The sequence below is a fragment of the Alosa alosa genome, chromosome 1 (assembly GCF_017589495.1).
Source record: "Alosa alosa isolate M-15738 ecotype Scorff River chromosome 1, AALO_Geno_1.1, whole genome shotgun sequence".
Classification (NCBI taxonomy): Eukaryota; Metazoa; Chordata; class Actinopteri; order Clupeiformes; family Clupeidae; genus Alosa; species Alosa alosa.
The window spans coordinates 11,899,466-11,920,411 of NC_063189.1; the positions used below are offsets into that span (position 1 = coordinate 11,899,466).

The following is a 20,946-nucleotide window of genomic DNA, read 5'->3' on the forward strand; positions in this document are numbered from 1 at the left end:
CTCACATACAGTACATCTATTTTCTATCTTAAGTATTTATTTATTCTTTGAAAATAGATTACCTTAGATGACTGGGAGACAGTTGGTGATGGAATGGGGGGAGATGCAGATGTGGCTGTAGAGAGCCTAGAACTTGGGGACTTATCAGGGGTGGGTCCTGAACTGGATGTTGACCGAGGAGAACCTTGCAAGGTCAGCCTTGGTGTGGTAGTCTTAGGAGGTGTAATTGAATCCATTATTTTTTTCATGCCATATAGGAGTCCTGGCACATCTAGTTGCAGAACAAGACAGGAACAGAACAGAAACAGTTGTCATCCTCCACAAGCTAGCCTACAGTATAGTCACAATACTTCCTACAGTTATTTAGACAAAATGTGTATCTGTGTAGTTGTTAGTGCTGGGCGATATGGACCAAAAGTCATATCCCGATATATTTAGGTTGAATATCGATATACAATATATATCCCAATATTTTTTCCGCAAAGTTAGAGCTGTAAAATGAAATGTTCAGTCAAATTTGTTATTGAAAACTCACTACTCAAATAACAATAAAATGTCAACATAAAACTGGAGTGCCTTTTTTGAAATCAAAGCTCCGTAAGGTGCACATTTAAATAAAAAAAAAATCTTAAATAAAAATAGCCTATAAAATAAAATAGGTAAATAAGGTAATATATATAAGGTAATAAATATATTTCTATGAGAAAAGTAGCATGCAGTTTCACAGCAGTGCAGAGAGGGGAGCAGTGCAAATAGCTCCGGTCAGCGGCTTGCGTGGAGCAAGGATCACGGCGCACGAATGCACAACTATTTTTAAGCCAAAACACTCAAATACTGGGTAATTCACTTTTCTGGTAGATGCAATCCTTGGATTCTCTGGCTGACGTGACGACGACGGCTGGCATCAGTCCTCAATTCAAAGTTTAGCCAGATCTCGTAGAATTTTGCGAGATCTGGAGTCGCGCCTTTTCTCTGCATTCGCTGTTTTCGTTTCGTTCTTTTTCTTACTCGCTGTCCTTGTTCTTGACCTTGCGGGTTTGAAATGATAATGGCAAAGACTAGGGCAGTATACAGTCATTTCTTTTAAAAAGACAAATGATGAAAAGAAAACGCACTTCTCAGGAGAAAGAAAACGAGTGGCTGAGGAAGAATGTTCCTAAACGTACTCTGAGCAGATGGAAAAGAAGGTTTGTAGCCTACAACCATTTCCTGATGCAGTTAGGCATTTCTTTTGGCAGCATCTTAATTAATTAATTAATTAATTAGGCCGTACCTGATTATTTCTTAATTCGAAATAAATTAATTGATTACCTGTTTAATTCCTAAGTAATTTCGTTACCTGTTTATTTCCTAAGGAAAATCACCAGAACATGCGCAGACATTGAGCAACATAGGCCTACTATACAATATGTAAGTGTAGGCTACCACATTTTTTGTCCTAAATGTTGTGGCCTGTGAAAAAATGGATGGCTGATGTTATGACTCTTAGTCTAACTTTGTGGAAATAGGCTACTTGTATTGTTTCAATGTTGCTTTTGTATATTTATGCATAGCTTCATATCTGCACTAGCCTACCACACTGGATTATGGAAATTTATTGAAATGATGGACATAACATTTGGGAAAAAGAGCTTTTCTGCAATGTCCGAGAGGCAGGCACAAGTGAGACAAAACTAGACCTGTAGCCTATGTCATTGTAATTGCCCCTATGCCTTTTCTGACCCCCCACCCCACACACACACAGGAAAATGATGAAGATTGTAGTCAAAGAGAAGAAAACACAAGGGCACCTTTCACATTGGCACAGGTAAGCTGACAGTTAAGCATTGTTACACTTTCTTTTGCTATCCATCTGATTTTTGTGCCTGATTTGGATTATTTTGTATGATTTGTGTAATTAAGGAAACCAACGAAGAGCCGGCAGGAGAACATTTCACATTGGCACAGGTAAGCCAACCCCAACTCTCTCTCTCTCTCTCTCTCCCTCCCTCATAATTTGTGATTTGTGTCCTTAGGAAAACAGTGAAGTTATCAGTGAAAGAGAAGAACAGACAGAATGTTTCACATCAATGCAGGTAAGCAGCATGCAATCTCTCTCTCTTTGTTTTTCTCACTGTATTTCTTTTAAAGGTTTTGTATGTGTATTCCTCTCAGGAAAACAATGAAGATAGCAGCCAAAGAGAAGAGCAAACAGAAGAACCCTACACATTGGCAGAGGTAACAATAGTTGGCCTACATACACATTCAGTGAAAAAATTTGATTTGACATAATCTTACAAGACAAGCAATGGCTGGAATAAACTCATGTTCATTATGCAATCCATGGAAGTGTATTGACACACTTATGTTCTGTCATTTATATATATATATATTTATATATATATTTATATATAGCCTATATATATGTATGCTGTATTTTTTTCTCTCTCAAATATTATGAACCTGCATAATGATAAGTATAATGTAAAATTGAAAGCAAATATTAAGCTGATATCTAATGCTTTGTTTCTTTTTCTACAATTTTTAGGACAGAAATATCCATTCCCATGGATTAACCGAAGAGCAAAGCTGCATCTCAATACTATCCTTAGCACTGAAACACAACACTACAGGTGTATTGATGGAAGATCTACTGAAACTTCTAAGATTACATTCTGCTGGGACAAGTGCAGTTCCTGCAAGCAAGTATTTTTTGGAGAAACCATTAGCTAGTCTTGTAGATGTGTTTGAATACCATCATTATTGCAGACTATGCTCTAAATACCTTGGTATATCACAATCACAAGAATGCACACAAAAAACACTTTCATGTGTGTCATGTTCCCTCATCCATAACAGTAAGGGACAGCTTACAACAAGGTCATTACTTTATTACTGTACCATTAAAGGAGCAACTGAAAGACATTCTTGAGAATCAAGGTATGCATGATCTTTGTTTTCGTGCAAATAGCGGCAATAGGCATGTAATAAATGATATATGTGATGGTGCCTTATATCAGACCTTGAAATCAAGCAGTGAGGAGGCTTTTCTGTCTCTTACATTTAATTGTGATGGTGTACCAGTCTTTAAGTCTTCAAAATTCAGTATTTGGCCAATATTATGTTGTGTTAATGAGATACCCCCCTGAGACCAGAAATAAGCATGTACTTTTTGTGCATTGTGGTTTGGATCAAACAAGCCAGACATGAGCTGTTACTTCAAACCATTTGTGAAGGAATGTACCAATCTTTCACAAGTTGGTTTTGAGTGGCAGCATCCTACTGATAAGTCATGGAGACATGTGAAAGTTCACCCATTGTGTTGTGTCTGTGATGCAGTGGCAAGGCCATTAGTACAGAATTTCAAGCAATTTAATGGTGAATATGGCTGTGGTGTCTGTCTTCACCCTGGTGTACAAAAAAAGAAAGGACAAGGAACTGCAAGGATGTACACATGTTTGGATGACAAACCAAGTGACAGAAATCATAAAAGCACAGTAGAAATAGGAAAAATAGCTGAAAGAGAAGGGAAAGCTATATTTGGCATAAAGGGGCCATCTGCTGTTGTAGATTTGCCCAAATTTGATCTAATCAATGGGATGGTCCCCGACTATATGCACTGTGTGTTGCTAGGTGTATGTAGACAAATGGCAACAGTATGGATGGAATCTAGGAACTACTCTGAGCCATGGTATATTGGCACACAAATACCACGCATTGACAGACACCTTTTAACCATAAAACCTCCAAGTGTTGTCGCTCGAGTTCCAAGATCTCTTACTGAACGCAAGTTCTGGAAAGCCCATGAGTGGCAACACTGGCTTTTGTACTATAGCCTGCCAGTTCTGAAAGGTATACTTCCAGAGAAGTACCTATCTCATTGGGCATTACTGATAGAGGGCATAAGCATTCTGTTGGGCTCTGAATTAACTACAGAGCAGTTAAATCATGCTCATGGGGCATTAGTGTACTTTGTTGGTTGTGTCCAGTCACTGTATGGGGAGGAACACATGACATTCAATGTTCATTCACTTCTGCATTTAACCAGAAGTGTTGTGCATTGGGGTCCTTTGTGGGCCCACTCGGCCTTTATGTTTGAAGATTTTAATGGATACCTACTGAAACAAGTCAAAAGCAGTCAAGCTGTTCCACAGCAAATCTGCAATGGAGTAGTACTGTCCCGTGCTTTCCCCCGTTTAGCAAAGCAATTCCTAGCAAGTGCACCTGCAGAAGTTAAAGAGTTCTGTAATGAAATGAGAACTGGAAAGCCATATGTCAAGAGATTCACTGAGATGAAAGGCCTTGGTTCACCAGAAGTAAGAGAAATCTCTGTTTGTGACCAGGCTGCCCTCCACACAGTAAAAGATATTCCAACAATTTCTCCTGTTAAGTACTACAAGAGAATGGCTGTAAATGGAGAAATTGTTCATGGTCACACTTACAGCAAAACAAAGCAAAGAAACAACTGTGTTGTGCTTTTGAAAGATGGGAGTATCTTTAAAGTTTCACATTTCCTTGACACTGGTGATGAATGTTTATATGCCATTGGAAACTATGGCAATTGCACAGTGCAAAAAGTTAGCCAAAGGATCTCTCATCAAAACTTCTCTGAAGTACATGTCAACTATCCACTTTCCCACAGGCTTTCACAAAGCCATCAACACTGCTCAGATAGTTAGGCCATGTATGTATATTCAATGTACACAGTCCAGCTCGATTGTTTGTCGCTTACTGAAAACATACTACTGCAAATGATGGAATGAATTAAATAATTGTCAACATGGTCAATTAATCTGTTGCTATTGCTGATATTGAATTATATTCTAATATAAGATGCTACACATGTCTCTGATATATAGCCAACATTACTGTAATTAAATGCAACATGTAGTAATGAAAAATGTGCATGTAATTTTGTATTTCTTTAATAAAGTGACATGACCTCTTGTCAGTTGAGGCATGTGAAAAAAGAGACAAGTGTATAGCTGCTTTTTTGAATATTACAAGTCAATAAGACCTGTATAATAATTGGGATTTTGTAAACTAAAAAGTATTTTTACAGCATGTTAGATGTTCACAGTGCTATGTCAGTGGAATGTTGACAGTGTCAACATGTCTTATGTTTTGTAAGGTTGTTGCATTACAATATTTGCATTATTGTGTTTTCACCATGGTTGACCAACTCCTCTCTTCACACACTCTCAATTACACACACACACACCATCATACTTTTCTCTCTCACTCTCATACACAAACAACACAGCAATCAAGTTTAAGCAAACAATCATCATTTCCCTTGTTTTTTTCTATAATTATGTGTTAAAAATGAACTTTCTCCCACACTTGTAAGGATATTGTATGTGGAATTAGTGTCATATATAGCCCTTACAGGTTACGCAGTTTTATATGTTTCATGCTACACACATTTACCAAGGATCTTGTAGCTGGTTTCACTGTCATATAAAAATCTTTCAGGATTCAGATAAAACATGTGAAAATTGTGTATGATTTGTCTATACCTTTTCCATATGGGATGTAGCACATACATTTTGAGTTTAACGTTAGGCTAATGTATAACGTTACAAACTAATGACTAACTGATGTGATGCTTGGTGTAACGTTAGCAAAGTCGCTGTTCTTAGCTTCTAGCTTAGCCTACAATGCGCATTTCTTCAGATAACTGTCATTACGTGATGCATGTAATATGCTCTAAATAGCCAGTGGTTTATTTAACATAGTCACGTAGCCTACTTATTATCTGTTTTATTTTCAGAAACACACACATGGCCGAATTGGGACTGAACCGAATTTTGGAGCTGAATACGATGCAATAAAACTAGAGAAATGTTAAAAACAGACCACGTAGCATTTGTTTAGGGTTGTCTAGCAACAGAAGTGACTAGCCTACTTTATTTGTAAAGCAAAACGATCTAGCTCTACATTGCAGAAGAATTAAGGATAGGCTACTGCGATACTGCTTCTTCATGACTTGTTTAAATGTCATTGTAATTTATTTGACGCATGCTCGCGTTTAAAAGTGTCACGCATAGCTGTCCCCGATGTTACAGCAGCTCCTTGTGGAAAGAGCAAAGAGTGCACATATCCGATGAGATTTCTGACGAGGAGCAAGCTCTCTGCCTCACCAGAGCCTTACTGTTTATTAATAAAACAATGATATAGAATAGAAACATCTTGAATCTATTTATTTCATCTTAAAGTTGGCTACAAAGAGCATTCAGAGAAAACGATACATTTTTCTTTATCTGCAATGTTCCAGGAAGATAGGCTTACATTTATAGGCTGTCCCTATTTGATCACAGGTCCAAGAAAACGAGTGGATATAACGTCAATGCATTCTAGTTATGTTTCATGTACTTTATTTCATGTTGAGTTTTGCTTCCCAGCATGCATTGCGATTCATTTAGTATTTTTGGCTATTATTAGTTTTTAATATTTTGAAACAATATGGTTTGAACAATTTATCTTAGGCTAGCAATTAGCTGTTAGGCTAACAATTTATCTTAGGCTAGGCCTACTCTGATGATGTTTTGAACAATATGCTACGGGATATGCCCATTAAAACGTCGTATTAGTTTATTAAGAAAATGACACCGTAGATGTGAAAGCAGCACATCCTAGCCCGGTATAAATGTCCATGTCTACTCATCATTAGTTTAATGCATTCTGAGGACGTGATTTCATACATGCATGAAAATATGAGGTGAGTGAAGTTGATTGTGTAGTTGTAAAACAAATCGTTAATGCATGTTCATGTTCCTTCTCTCCTAGCAACGCTGAGACTTACAGGATGTAATAGCCTACCATACTAAATCGCGCTTCATGTTTTTTTTTTTTTTTTTTTTTAACCATCGCTGAAATATAAACGTCAGCACAAGATAACGTCAAGGTGACCATTACAGGACGTCCTCTCAAAGTCTCGTGGACGTCTTTTAGACCTCCTGAACAGAGGTCCACAGGACGTAAAGGAACCCTACACAATGTCGAGGAGGTGACGTCGCCAGGACTTTCTTTTGTTTACTGGGAGTACATCTGTAATATGTAGGCCCTATGCTATGGCCTTATAAAAAGCTTGTTCAAAAGAGTTTAAAGAATTCGCACATATTTAGGCTATTGTGGTAAACGTCAATCGAGGGTGCAGTGATGACGGATCACATTTAGCCTACTCAATAGGCTAATGTTAATTGGCAGAAAGATTGAACATGGTTTGCTACATCTATACGACAGTAATAGTACAGCGGCTAAGGCCAGATTTTTACCTGAATCGTTCAGTTTTTGCAGAAAGCACGAAACTTGGTACAGGTATAGTACTACCCCTAGTGATCAAAAATTGAAATGGACCCCAACACATAGTGCCCCCTATCTTGACTTCAAATATGGCCACCAAAATATGCCCTTTTTTTCTACATTTATAATGCTATGCTGCTTTTAACACATAATATGATGTGTCTACAGCCATCTTTCAGCATTATGAAATACATAATGAGACAATCATGCCTAATTAAAATGGCAGACATGTTAGATTTTAAGGAAGTAGCCATACATTCTGACACCGAGTCAAAAACTGGGGTGCGTTTGGGCTATGTGTGAAGTTTTGACTGTGTGACTAAACCCTGCACTTGCCTGGGCTCAATCCTTCTAATTTGCCCCCTAGAGGCTGGCATGCTAGCAAGGAGGCTAAAACCCATAGATGCTAGCGTCTGTCAAGTCTCTTAAAGAAACATATGCTGCCTTTTGGGAAATGTTGTCTTCTATCCTAGAGTTAGATAAATTATTACATACACCCAGTCATAGTTAGATAAATTAGTACATAACCCAGTCCAACACATCCTACTGTTAACCTAATTCAACTGAGGTGGGTGGGGCCAATTAGCATATGCTAAAGTTTCTTTTAAACGCTTATAGTGATTGTTTGAAAAGGTCTATTTTGTTTTATTGTAGTTTAATATTTTGCATCCCATAAAATGATTATGCCTGTCAATGAAGCTAATTTAAATACGTAATACCTTCTGAGTTTAGCTCCCTCCTGACACATTAGGGCTCCTGCTAGTCAGTGAACCAGCACTTTTAGGACACTTGCTAGTGCGTTCAGCGCCAAGTCCTTAGTTGTGCTTTGTGGTGGAAACACCAAAAGCTCAAGACAGGTAAAGTTGAGTATCGTCTGCATAGCAGTGATAATCAAATTCATGAGAGCGAATGGTCTCACCCAAGGAAATGTGTAAATAGAGAAAAGTAGGGGCCCTAATACTGATCCCTGAGGCACACCTGTGGTGAGGTCATGTGCCCTTTAAGGTAGGATTTAAACCAGTCAAGGGCTTTCCTAGACATTCCAGTTCAGATAGTGTAGAAAGGAGAATGTCATGGTTAACAGTACCGAAGGCTGCAGATAAGTCTAGTAGAATGAATACTAATGACTTAGCAAATTAGATGAGTACTTAGCTACTGTCAATGCTTCGGTCACAGACAGAAAAGCAGTTTCAGTAGAATGACTCTAGAAAACAGACTGCATAGGGTCTAGCAGGTTGTTCTGATATAGTAAGTCCAAAACTTGCTTGAAGACTATTTTCTCCAAAAACTTTGACAAGAAAGGAAGAAGGGAGATAGGTCTGTAAAAACAGGATTGGTTTTAGAGGTGGTGACAAATGATACACTTTCCATCTTCCACCAGTATCTGCAAACAGTAGGAGCCCTGCCAGAGCCCTACAAAATGACCTCCTCCAGGCCGCTGGTGTGAATGTCTCTGACCACACTGTCAAACTTCATGAAGGTGGCCTGAAGGCCCGATGGCCTCTGGAAGGACCTATGCTCACTGCCCAGTACCGTGCAGCTCAATTGGCATTTGCCATAGATTACAAAATTGGCAGGTTTGCCATTGACGCCCTGTGCTTTTCACAAATGAGACCAGGTTCACCCTGAGCACATGTGACGTCAGCATTACATTCTGTCTTGGATAATGAAATGCTGCCTGCAACATCATTCAGCATGACTGGTTTGGTGGTGGGCCAGTGATGGTCTGGGGAGGGATATCCTTGGAAGGACGCACACACCTCTACGGGCAAGACAACTGCTCCCTCACTGCTCTTAGGCATCAGGATGAAAACTTCAGACCCATTGTCTGACCCTGTATTGGAGCAGTGGGCCCTGGTCTGCAGGCAGTTCCTGGAGGATGAAGGCATTGATACCATTGACTGTCCCCCCACACTCCTCTGACTTAAATCCGATTGAACATCTCTGGGACATTATATTTTGGTCCATCCAACACCGCCAGGTTGCACCACCCACTTTCAAGGAGCTCAGTGATGGCCATGTCCACATCTGGGAGCAGATTCCCCAGGACACCATTCGCCGTTTCATTAGGAGCATGCCCCGATGCCATCAAGCATGTCGGGCCATACGAACTACTGAGTACCATCATGAGTTGCTGGGCTGAAATTCAAACAAAATGGACTAGCTTGCCGTGTCATTTTTTCCACTTAGATTTTCGGGGGGTCTTTGAATTCAGTCCTCTGTGGATTGATCATTTTCATTCCCAAATAACGAAGTGCCATCCTTTTGTTCCTAACATATTACCCAGTCCATATCAGTTTGAATCCTACCTCACAGGATGCTCGTTCACTGCAAAAACTGCTTATCTAATAACATCTAACCAAGTCACATTAATCTTATATCAAGGTCAAAAAATCTAGTTGGCATTGTTTTCAATATAAAGAGACTTACCTAGCGCTTTCTCGGAAAATCATTTCACTTAATTTAAGAAGAGTTTGATTTCTTTTAAGACGTCTCATCCTGAAAACAAGCAAATTTGTCTGCCAGTGCGTTAAGCAAATTTGTCTTGATAAGACTCCTTAAAATAAGTCAAAGTGTTCTTAAATTAAGTCAAAATGATCTTTCGATGGAGCGCTAGGTAAGTCTCTTCATACTAAAAACAATACCAAAAAGATTTTTTGATCTTAATATAAGATTAATAACACTTGGTTAGATTTTATTTTTTGCAGTGTTTAACGTATCATGGCTTGGACAGCTGCCTCACCATCCCACCACAGGGGTCCCCCAGGGCTCAGTACTGGGCCCCCTTCTCTTTGCTATCCACACCACTTCTTTGGGACAGATTATCCATTCGCACAGCTTCTCATACCACTGCTATGCAGATGACACATAGCTTTATCTGTTCTTTCCACCTGATGACCCCTTGGTCTCGGCACTGACCTCGGATTGCCTCTCAGACAAATCTTCATGGATGAAGGCACACCACCTCCAGCCTCCAAAACCAAACTGCTGGTCCTCTCACCTACTGCTGCCACCTACTCGAATGCCCTCATACAGGCATTATATGCTACCCCTCGACCATTGCGCTCTTCAGACAAACATCGTCTAGCTCTGCCACCAGTACGCTGAGGTCAATCCAAACTTCTGTTGTTCATTGTTGGTAGAACGCGCTACCAGTTCCTACTAGAGCAGGTACATCCCTCTCCATCTTCAAAAAACTCCTGAAGACCCAGCTCTTCAGAGAATATCTTCTCTCGTAGCACTACTTACAACTAGCTAATTGTAGCACTTACCACATGACTAGACTGTATAAAAACAGCACTCACTGATGCACTTTTCCCTATTGTACTGTAGCGTCGGTGGATGTGCATGTTTAACGTTGAATGAGTGTCTCCCAGAATGCAGTGCGAGTGAATGCTAGAATGTGTAATGTCAGTTATAATAGTTGTAGTTACGTTTAGCATGTTGTGTATTTGTTAGCGTTTTAGTCTCTTTAGTTGTACCTCATGTGTTTATCCTCGTGTGTTTTGGTGCGTAACCAATAAAAACCATTCTAAGACAAACTGTGCAGTTTGTTACATTGGTGTCAGAAGTGGGATGGGCCCCTCCCGGGGCGCGAAGATCTACGCCAGATCAAGATGGAGAAGAAGGCCGAAGACCAGATCAGCAAGATGGCGGCGAACCTCAGCAGATGTTCCAATGGTCCTTTTAAGGACTAGCCAGCTCGCTGAGCTCGCCACTGCGGAGGATGGAGGACCTTCGAGAGTGTGATGGAGTCATAGCTGCTAGTTCGGGAGCTTGCGGTGCTCCAGCTAGTGACCAAGAGGGTAACGTCGACCTGTAGAGCCTTGGGAGCTATCGTTTTGTGGACTGTTTGAAGTTTGAAGTGCGCACGTTCGACACAAGTCTGCGCAATGTTTTTCACGTTTTGTGTGTGAGTTCCTGTGTGTCCCGAGCCTGCTGGGAGGGTCGGGGTCTCCATTTCCCGCCACAGTGGAGCATCGTTGTGCTTGAGAGACAGCCGACAAAAGTTCTACAAGAGGGCAGCGTGAGGAGGGACCTCGACGTGGACTGCTGACCGCCTGGAGATCGGCACACTGTGGACAGGTGGCAACGGCCACGAGCTGTCACAGTAGCCAGAAGGGGCTACCGAACGTCCAGGGGTTCCAGCGTATCCGGGGGTTCGGCTTGCAGTGGGACTGTTTGCTGCTGTTTGAGGTAGCGCAGCTGCACGGCGGGAAACCGAGGGCCCAAGCGACACCACGACCCACGTCTGGCCGGTTCTGGTGCTTGTTCGGGGGAGAACTGACGTGACAGAGGCAGCCGAGAGCCCTTCCAGTCGGGAGGGGTTATCGTGCAGCCGGAGGCTTTCCGGTCACTTGGACTAAGCACTGGGACTAACACCGACGCAGCCGCGAGCGGTGAGCTGAGCTGTCATTGCCGGGGACGACAATGGCTCGGGAGGGGGTTATGTAGCGTCGGTGGATGTACATGTTTAACGTTGAATGAGTGTCTCCCAGAATGCAGTGCGAGTGAATGCTAGAATGTGTAATGTCAGTTATAATAGTTGTAGTTACGTTTAGCATGTTGTGTATTTGTTAGCGTGTTAGTCTCTTTAGTTGTACCTCCTGTGTTTATCCTCGTGTTGATGTGTGTGGTAAACCCTTATTGTGTGTTACATGTGCGGCTGAGACTACCCCTGTGTTGCCCTATGTAGTTGTCTGTGTACGTATGAGTCTTCCTGTTCCAATAAATGGCAGTCCTGGCCAAAGGTGAATCTTGTCTGAGGGTGAGATCGCTACAGTACTCTACCTTTTTGAATTGTTTTCAATTGTTCTAGGAATTGTTGAGAGAATTGTTTTAAAAGCGTTAAACAGTTTACCAGGTTGTAAGTCGCTTTGGCTAAAAATGCGTCAGCCAAATGTAATGTAGTTACTGATGTGTTTTATTTTTAAAAGTGTATCATTTTTTTGAGCAGTGTATAGTAAGAGTTAAGGTTTGCTCAGAAAGAGAAGAAGGTAGAATAAGAATTTATTGATGATGTAGGTAGTTAGTTCAGATATAGAATTGGCTTATTTTCTTGCACATAGTGGTCATATTGGAATCTTACCAGATTATACTTGATGCCTTGTATATTATTGAGGTTGTCATGTGATAAAATGACTGTTCAAACTTTGAAATTGTTTTTGAATGATATTTCTATCATGAATAACAATAGAGATGGTCTATATTTTCACATTTGGTATCCGCCATATTGGATTTCAAAATGGCCAACATCAAGTTTGTTTGGAAATCATGTCAATAGCTTCCTTGACCCTAACAATTGAACTTAAGACTTTTTTTATCTTGTTTAATTTTGAAGTTGTATCAACAATTCTATTAAGAATGGTAGCCATATTTGAATTCAAGATGGCGGCCACTAGGGGCGCTATGTGTTGGGGTCCATTTAAATTTTTGATCACTAGGGGTAGTAGTATAACTGTGCCAAGTTTCATGCTTTCTGCAAAAACTGAACGATTCCGGTGCTTAGCCGCTGTACTATAAACTTCAGCTAGCTAGCGACAGTTACAACTAGTTAAGCAAGGAGATGGTTAATTATGTTTGTATTAGGGCTGTCAGCCATAACATGTTAATCGCGTAGTAAGGACCAAGCATACTCGTTCATTTTTTAGAACCCGATTGACGCAAAGTGCGTCAAAAAACACACCCTTTCTTCTTTGTTACATTGCTCTGGAACTGTTAATCGCAGAGATGAAACCTCTATTGCGTGACATCCGATCAAGTATGAAAAACAAATAATACAATTAAATCAAATTGCATCATATTTACAGTCTACTTCTCTGCGTTCACTTGCGCACCCATTAGGCTACTCTCGTTTGAATTACTCGCGAACCCGTGATCGCATATGGCAAGCATATCAGATGAAAGAGGAGACACTGGGCTATCCATTGGTACCATGTACATCGATCCTTCTAGCTTATAAAAATAGACGAAGTGACTGCAAAATAATAACGTCATGTACACAAACCAACGCTGCAGACCATTACTCTCGTTTGAATTACTTGTGGACCCGTGATCAGATAGATATGCCACGCATGTCAGATGAAAGAGGAGACACATAGCTATCATTCGATACCAAGTACATCCTTTTGGGTTATAAAACAGACGAAGTGACAGCAAAATAATAACTTCATATAGCTGGACTTACCCTACGTTTTTGTCTGTTTTTGTGGCAAAGCATGTTTATAATCCAATGCTATTGTGTGTTTCTCTATGGCAAAGCATGTTCCGGTTTTGAGATCCTAGCAAATTCCTGCATGGCATCCAATTCAAGGCTCACATTGCATCCCAATTTGTTCAACAAAGAAACCCCTTTTTTGCCTCTACTTTGTTCATGGCAATGCAGTAAAAAGTTGTTGTAGAGAATCATATGAGTGCCTACACCATAGGCACACACAGGCTAACAGGCAAACTCGGGTCAAGTCAGGTCAGATCACAGTTCGTGTCATAGATATGGAGCCCAGAAAGGTCATTTTTCATCACTAAAATAAAAAATGCCATTTATTTCTGTAAGGCGCACACCACATATGTCTGTAAATTGCTCAGCCCCAGAGAATCCCTCCACCATGGCAATGATATTGCCAGATTCAGGACAGTCTGCTCTACACACACATGTAAGGCAAGTCGAGCTGCCAGCTTGCAGTGGTGAGATACATGTCAAAATATACGAATTTTTATCATACGCTTTTTGTATTTTTATTATTTAACATAATAACCTAATGGTGGTATAACATAATGGTAGGGCTGGGCGATATGGACCAAAACTGATATCCCGATATTTTGGGGCTGATTGGCGATATACGATATCGATACGATATTGATATTTCAAACAGAAAGAGCGAAGTGCTTCATATATTCACTCAACACAACATATGACAACACAGCCAGTTTTAATTATATTAATTTCAGACTGCTCTAACAGAGCTGTGCAAAAAAGTGTAAACAATAACATAGGCCTACAATAGGCATAGGCTACAGTTGCTCTGATAAAGCTGTGCAAATAACAAAAGACCAAAAGTTGACCCTGACTGACAACGCAGGCCTACATTGTACTGCACAATGCAATAGGCTATTTTGGGCACAACAATATTGAAAAAACCTGCAGTTTTGTCACACAATGCAGTTTTTTTACTTGTAAGGGTTTGATAGGGCCTAGATGACAAGCAAATGTAGACTATGATGGCCTAGACATGTTGCTATCAACAACAAAAATAGTTTTAAACAATTAGTCTACTTAAACAACGTAACTGAGTCACTCATCAAGAGTGTGATAGACGCTACCGTCGTTTTGTATGCGTTCATTTTTGCATGTTCCGGTTCGTAAGAAAAATCCCTATGCACGATTGAATGGGGTTTCAGGAATCATAAAAAATGATGCCCTAACTGCTCGCGAGTCGCGTGCATATCCTCTTAATAAAATCAGCGTTTAGGTTGTCTCCCTGAGGACTTTAGATCTGCTACTGTCGCTAAACGCAAGCATTCATCAGTGTATTTAAATTAGCTAGGCTATGTACCAAAAATGACATTTTACCGTGAGTCGAAGAGCTGTAGCTGTTAAACAGTGTTGTAACTTAAATTTGCGTGTACAAAACCGCTTGGAGCTCCAGTGGAATTTTGATTTCACAACGAGAATTCTCGGTCTAGCCGTTTATATGCCGACGGAATAGGCATCAGCACCAACCTCTGATCAAGGTAAACAAAATCTGACTCCGTGTCCGTCATGTTTGAAAGTTTGTAGTGCTGCGAGGGAGAACGTGCACACGCAGGGGGCGCAGTTGAGCAGAGCTGCGGCTATCTGAATGGTCTGAACACAGAAGAGCAAGTGGCTTTGATAAAATGACCCATTATTTGACATAATACCGGTATTACGATATTGTCTCAACTACATATCGTTTTCAAAAATATATCGGTCGTAGTCGTAATACCGATATATCGCCCAGCCCTACATAATGGTGATAACACTTATTGGTAGGGCCTACTTGGAATGTTTGCTTGGAGCCCCCACAGACTTTAGAATCGCCTCTGGAGCTCGTCACATCACTTTGATCACAGAGTAAGTCATCCCCTGTTTTAATGTTACAACAAATTCACAACTTTGTTTGACAGAACAAATTACATGTTGATCGCTGTCATTATGTCATTATGAACCTTCGGGCCACTGGGCCCAGATGTATTAAGGGCCCCCCACTAATTGTCGCATATGTGGGAGGGGGGGTTTGGGGGTCCTCCGCCAGAACATTTTTAATTTGTTTAATGTGATTTCCTGTATTTTGGTGCATTTTGGGGATGGTCAATACTAAATGCAATCAGATTCATAGCCTACATCCTGATTTGTTGATATTGAGGCAATGATTCCATGCAATGGCTTGGGCTTTAGGGCGCCTGGGCCTGGGCCCAGTAGGCCCGTGCAGTAATCCATCCCTGATCGCTGTTAGAGAATGTTGCCCACATAATTACACAGCAAATTTGAAATCGGAATTTTAACACTGATAGATTTAAATCTAACACTATATGGGTGTATATATATGGGGACCACCACAAAAGTGTTAAATTAACACTTCTGTAAGTGTTAGAAGTTACAACACTAACAAGGTGTTACCATTTTACACTGAGAGAGTTACACAGAAACACCAGGTTGGAGTATTTTTAACACCAGAGGACTGTTAATTCTTTCTTGAAAACAACTCCAAAAGTGTTGCTATTTAACTTAACTTAAGGTGAGACACGGCAGGTGAAAACATCGTTTTTTCATGCACTGGTCAATTTCGAGATTTTGAGCAAGTATGTTACCTTAGCATGTATTCTATCACACTACTACAACAAAAAAGTCCGATTTACACATTTAGGTGTTTATTTAATTATATTGTGTCTACTCACGCCTGTATATTTCTCCTAAATTCAGCAAAAGTTAGCATTCTAACCTTGCATGCACTCCCGCGACCTGGGTCCAAAACATATCATGTGTACTACCGTTGGAAAGCTCAGTTTTTCCTGTATCACGCTATGTGATCCATATATGGACACTTCCTTTGTATCAGCAACCAATCGCGAAAGTTCAAAGGCGAGTCTAGGCTGAGAACGGAATCTCATTGGCTGTCTTTCAAGGCTGTTTTCTCAAAATTAGTTTCCCCTCACACTCTGAGCTCAAAAACTCCACTTCAGAAGCACGTACATACACCAAACTTTCTAGACTTATGCCTAACTATATGTCGAAGATTTCTACAGAGGGGTTTGTTGATATATTATTCCTAGCCTGACTTACATGACATTTTATGCCTAAAAACATGGATTTTTTAGGGCTAGTGACAATTTTCTGATTTACAGGATAACAAAAGTAGATATTCATAAATCCCTCCGTAAATGTTTCCCCATCTAATATCTGAACACAGTGAAAACATAATTTTGAACCTGGCTGTATCCAATGCTCAGGTTTCGTGCCTTAAAATGTATGCAAATTAGCACATATTTAATTAGATAATGCCTAATTTGCATATGTAAACATTAAATTACAGTAAACTTGTAATACATTTTTTTCTCATATTAATGTAAGTAATCAACTGGGGAAGTTTCATAGTGATATCTAGCCTGGGTGTTCCCATGCTGCCTTGCGCGCGATTTGATTCACGCTGCTAAGGCAGCCTGGAGACCATGGAGCAAATTTTCGCCTGAGATAGGGGACCAATCACAGAACAGGGGGGAAAGCAAGACGATGATGAGCTATGCACAGACACATTTGATAGACATCCGTGGCACCCAATAAACGGATCTGGGCATTTTTTTTCAAATACGAGAAAATGAACGTTTGGTTCACAGACCACGTCTCATTGAGAAGTGGTGGCACTAGCCAGGCTAAGTGATATCTGCTTGTTAAAAATTTTACCCTATTCACCTGTAGTGTCTCGCCTTAAGCCCAGTGTTAAACTGACACTAGTATAGTGATTGCATGCATATTATTACTTTATTGCCAAATAATGCTTCTTGTTTTAATCTCTAGAAGAGTAAAGGAGGTGTTGTATACAGTTATATACAGTAGGTTTTTTTAGAATTGCTGTTAAACTGAATAAAAAAAAAAACATTCAGATGCACTTAATGTAAAAATTTACTACATTTATTTATTAAACAGCAAAACATTCTTCAGTTCATTACAAGATGCAACAGTCAGGCACTATATAAAACGACAAATCACAGCTGTATGATATCTAAAGTTCAAACGGTTTGTAATGCTGCAAATCATCTTTTTTAACATGATGAAATGAAGTTCTTTAAACCTCAAAAGCGTAAAGATGCTCGACATAAACAGTCTCCATATCCATCAGAATAAACGGTCTCCATATCTATCAGAATAAAATGTATGTTGTGTTTTTGTAGAATTATTGGCACCAGTTATTGCCATGCAGTGTCCCATAAACGTAACACCTATACATCATTCATCAACTTTGCTCGCAATGCCTTTACTTTTGGGCTCTCTTTGGTGGTCTGCAGGAATGTAAAAAAGTTGCTTAGAGATTTGTTGCAACTCAAACTGAAAACAAAATGAACCTTGAAAAGCTTGTCGAATGCTGCCAGAGAGGTGTTTCCTTGGCATGGAATGGGCTTTTTATCCATGGCTATGTAGAAACTGTTGATGGCTCGCTTGGAGGTTCCCAAAGCTAGCAGATATGGCTGCCGATGTTCATCTTCATTCAAGCGCTCATCAAGACTCTGGCATGACTGGAGGAAACATAAGAGAAAGGATTATAATCGAGTGCTCATCTTTCTACCAGATGACAGGTGACAGGATGTGCATCAGCAGGAGTAAAGTGGATATATCACTGTCCCAGCCTGGGTTAGGATGGGGTTTGGAGGAGAATCATAAAATAACTATTTAATTATTCAGATTGAACAGTCCTGCATAAAAAAAAAAAGGTATTTTGACAACTTAACTTCAAATTAATATCCAGAAATACCAGTCATTTCCTAAAATGGCAACTAAAATGTTGTTCTCCATTACTCCATACAATTACCTTGTAAGTTGTTTACAGACAAGTCCATTTGTCCCTGGCAGACTGCAATAGGTGTTGCAGCAATGGTGTTGGTAGCTTGTAGTGCAGGTCTTTCTTTTATCAGCTTGGGTTTGTATGAGGGCCATCTTTCCAGACGTCTTGCAGATGTTTCAGATCCAACGAGAAGGCTGAAGTCTTGAAAAACCTGAAACATTAAAGAACACACAGTACAACTTAGAATGGGGCGAAAAGCAGAACACTGTTGAAATTGACAACCTTGTCAGCAATCACACACACACACACACACATCCGTTAGGCTAGATTAAATCTCAGGGGATAGGCTTAATCTAGCAAAGAGGGAAAATGCAACACATTCATGTACATTTGCAAAAATAAACAAAAGCTCCACAATTTCTTCTGTGCCTTTGCAAGGCAACTGTATAAAACCCCAAACCAAGCAAAATACCTTTATCAGAATCATGGATGACTAAGCACATGTCCTTGGTAACCAGATCTGGAAACACATCAGCATCCACTTCCGTTCCTCAGTCACTGTCAAGGTTTTGTCTTCCTTTATGGAGAACTTTGCCGACTACAAGATAAATAAATAAATATATATATTAGTATTATCCAAAATATACTGTGGTAGAGCACATACTACATAGAAATCAGCATTGACATTTCTCTGCCCAACTCCAATATTGTTTGCCTAGAAGCATTTAACAAACACTATCAATTTAAAAAAGTAAATGTTAGTACACATATAAATACCATACGATGCAAATCATTTTGTGATTCAATGGAACACTAATGTGAAAATTTTAATTTCCTTTGAATAGATCCCAAACATAAAAATGAATGGACGTCGTTGTCGTTCTTTCAGCATGGATGGATGGATTCTGCATAAAGTTACATTTATGAACAAACAGACGGCGAAATTGGGAAATGAAAAACGGCTGTCTTTTCCCCCTTTTAAGGAGCTGTGCAGACACTCGCTCACATTCTGTTTTTGTAGAGACAGTCGTGAAACGTAGCCTACTATGCTGCACATCTAGGACAGTAACGTTAGATAATTTCAGCTAACATCATCCCCTTCAGTCAACCATTTCACTTTAAATCATGTTGTCACCTCGTAGTCGTACGATAACGTTTGCCTACCTGAGGCTTACTCGCTAGTAGGCTAGCATGGTACCATCAGAGAATGTCTAATAAACGTAAACGGGCTCTGGTAACGTTACGATCAAACTTACCCCATGATGAACATTATCCAAGCATTGCTCACATATCCTGACAATCATCGCATCCACTTCTAGGTAATGTTACATCTGTTAATGGAAAAGGCAAACAATTTCACATTCTTCATTTTAGGTAACTTTGTTCGCTAGCTAAATTATCTATCTTAGCTACTAGCAACTACGCCGGGTAACGCTGACGCTAGCTGACTGACCACGTGAATGTCATTTCAATGAATGAATGTAACTGGTTAGCTAACGCTACCTAGTTTAGCACACCATAACGTTACAGCTAATAACGCAGCAGCCTGTAAGCTTAACCAACAAGGATGGTGATGTAGATGTATTAGATTAAACGTAGGTAGACATCGCAAAATAAATAAATAAATAAAACAAGGACAACACATTCCAACACTAAGTCAAACACACATAATGTAATTTAGTGTTATCAGCTAAAAGTTTGGACAATGTCTCACTCAATGCTAAGGTATACAATACGTTGACAACGGGCGGGAAAGCAACTTCTAACTCTACAGTTTCATAAAGAAGGTCTGAGAGTGCAACACAACGTCTAATATACATATTTTATCAACAAATGCCAAAAATAGATTAATTTACTAACTTACCACACAGAATTGTCCACAGCTTGAAGAGAAGTCTGCTATCCTGCAGGGGGGTTTAAGAAATGGCGGACTGCGCTGGAAGTTTGAGCAATTTGCAAAATATCCCGGATGGAACTTGTTACACCCAATTGGTGTTTATTAACTGGAACGCCGCAAATTAACACTGGCTTTTGTATCATATCTACACCAAAAGTGTTGAGAGTTTAACATCTAGAAATATAACACCCGTGAATTTGCTTTCAATGCTTAGCGTCATTGTAGCCTAAATTTAGCAACAGTTTACCAGCTTCTGCTCTCTCCCTCACACACGCACTCACACCATGCGTAGGCTGCATGCACACATGCGGACAATTAATAATGATTTAGACGTATATGTAGAGAGAGTAAAAGTAGCCTATACTGTTTGTGAAGCTGTCCTACTGTAAAACTAAACATAGCCTTCTGATAAACTACTCAGAGATGGACATCAGAAAATTCTTTCTGAACAGAGGCAGAGGAACAGAGAGATATGATAATTGCCCACATTAACATTAACATTTATGCTGGTAATAGCCAGTGCTCTGATTTGATCAATGGTTTAATGGCAAACTTTAAATAAGTTTGCTGCATTTGCTAATTATCACCAAAAGTCAGTATGAAGGCTTTAGTAGGATATTTAAGCTACAAATAACTGCAGTATTGCCAGGATGATAGGACCCTTGCCTGGGAGGGAAGTACAGTATATCTCAATTTTGACTAAAATAAGCTTCCCTTGTGTTAGTAGGAAAGCCTATTAAATTCGATTCG

At 39.9% G+C, this 20,946-nt stretch overlaps 3 long non-coding RNA genes across 3 annotated transcripts; 2 read left to right on the forward strand and 1 right to left on the reverse strand.

The window, feature by feature from the left end:
* Window positions 1-1,096: 1,096 nt before the first annotated feature.
* Window positions 1,097-1,788, forward strand: LOC125293130. Its single transcript, XR_007193331.1, has 3 exons — window positions 1,097-1,187; window positions 1,356-1,410; window positions 1,745-1,788. It is a non-coding gene; the product is annotated as an uncharacterized LOC125293130 (long non-coding RNA).
* Window positions 1,789-1,998: 210 nt separating this feature from the next.
* LOC125291415 lies at window positions 1,999-2,680 on the forward strand. The gene is made up of 3 exons (XR_007192982.1): window positions 1,999-2,075; window positions 2,155-2,217; window positions 2,528-2,680. It is a non-coding gene; the product is annotated as an uncharacterized LOC125291415 (long non-coding RNA).
* Window positions 2,681-17,481: 14,801 nt separating this feature from the next.
* On the reverse strand, window positions 17,482-20,231 carry LOC125305105. Its single transcript, XR_007195340.1, has 5 exons — window positions 20,164-20,231; window positions 19,556-19,630; window positions 18,772-18,897; window positions 18,327-18,510; window positions 17,482-18,033 (listed from the first exon to the last, which is right to left on the reverse strand). It is a non-coding gene; the product is annotated as an uncharacterized LOC125305105 (long non-coding RNA).
* Between the last annotated feature and the right edge of the window lie 715 nt (window positions 20,232-20,946).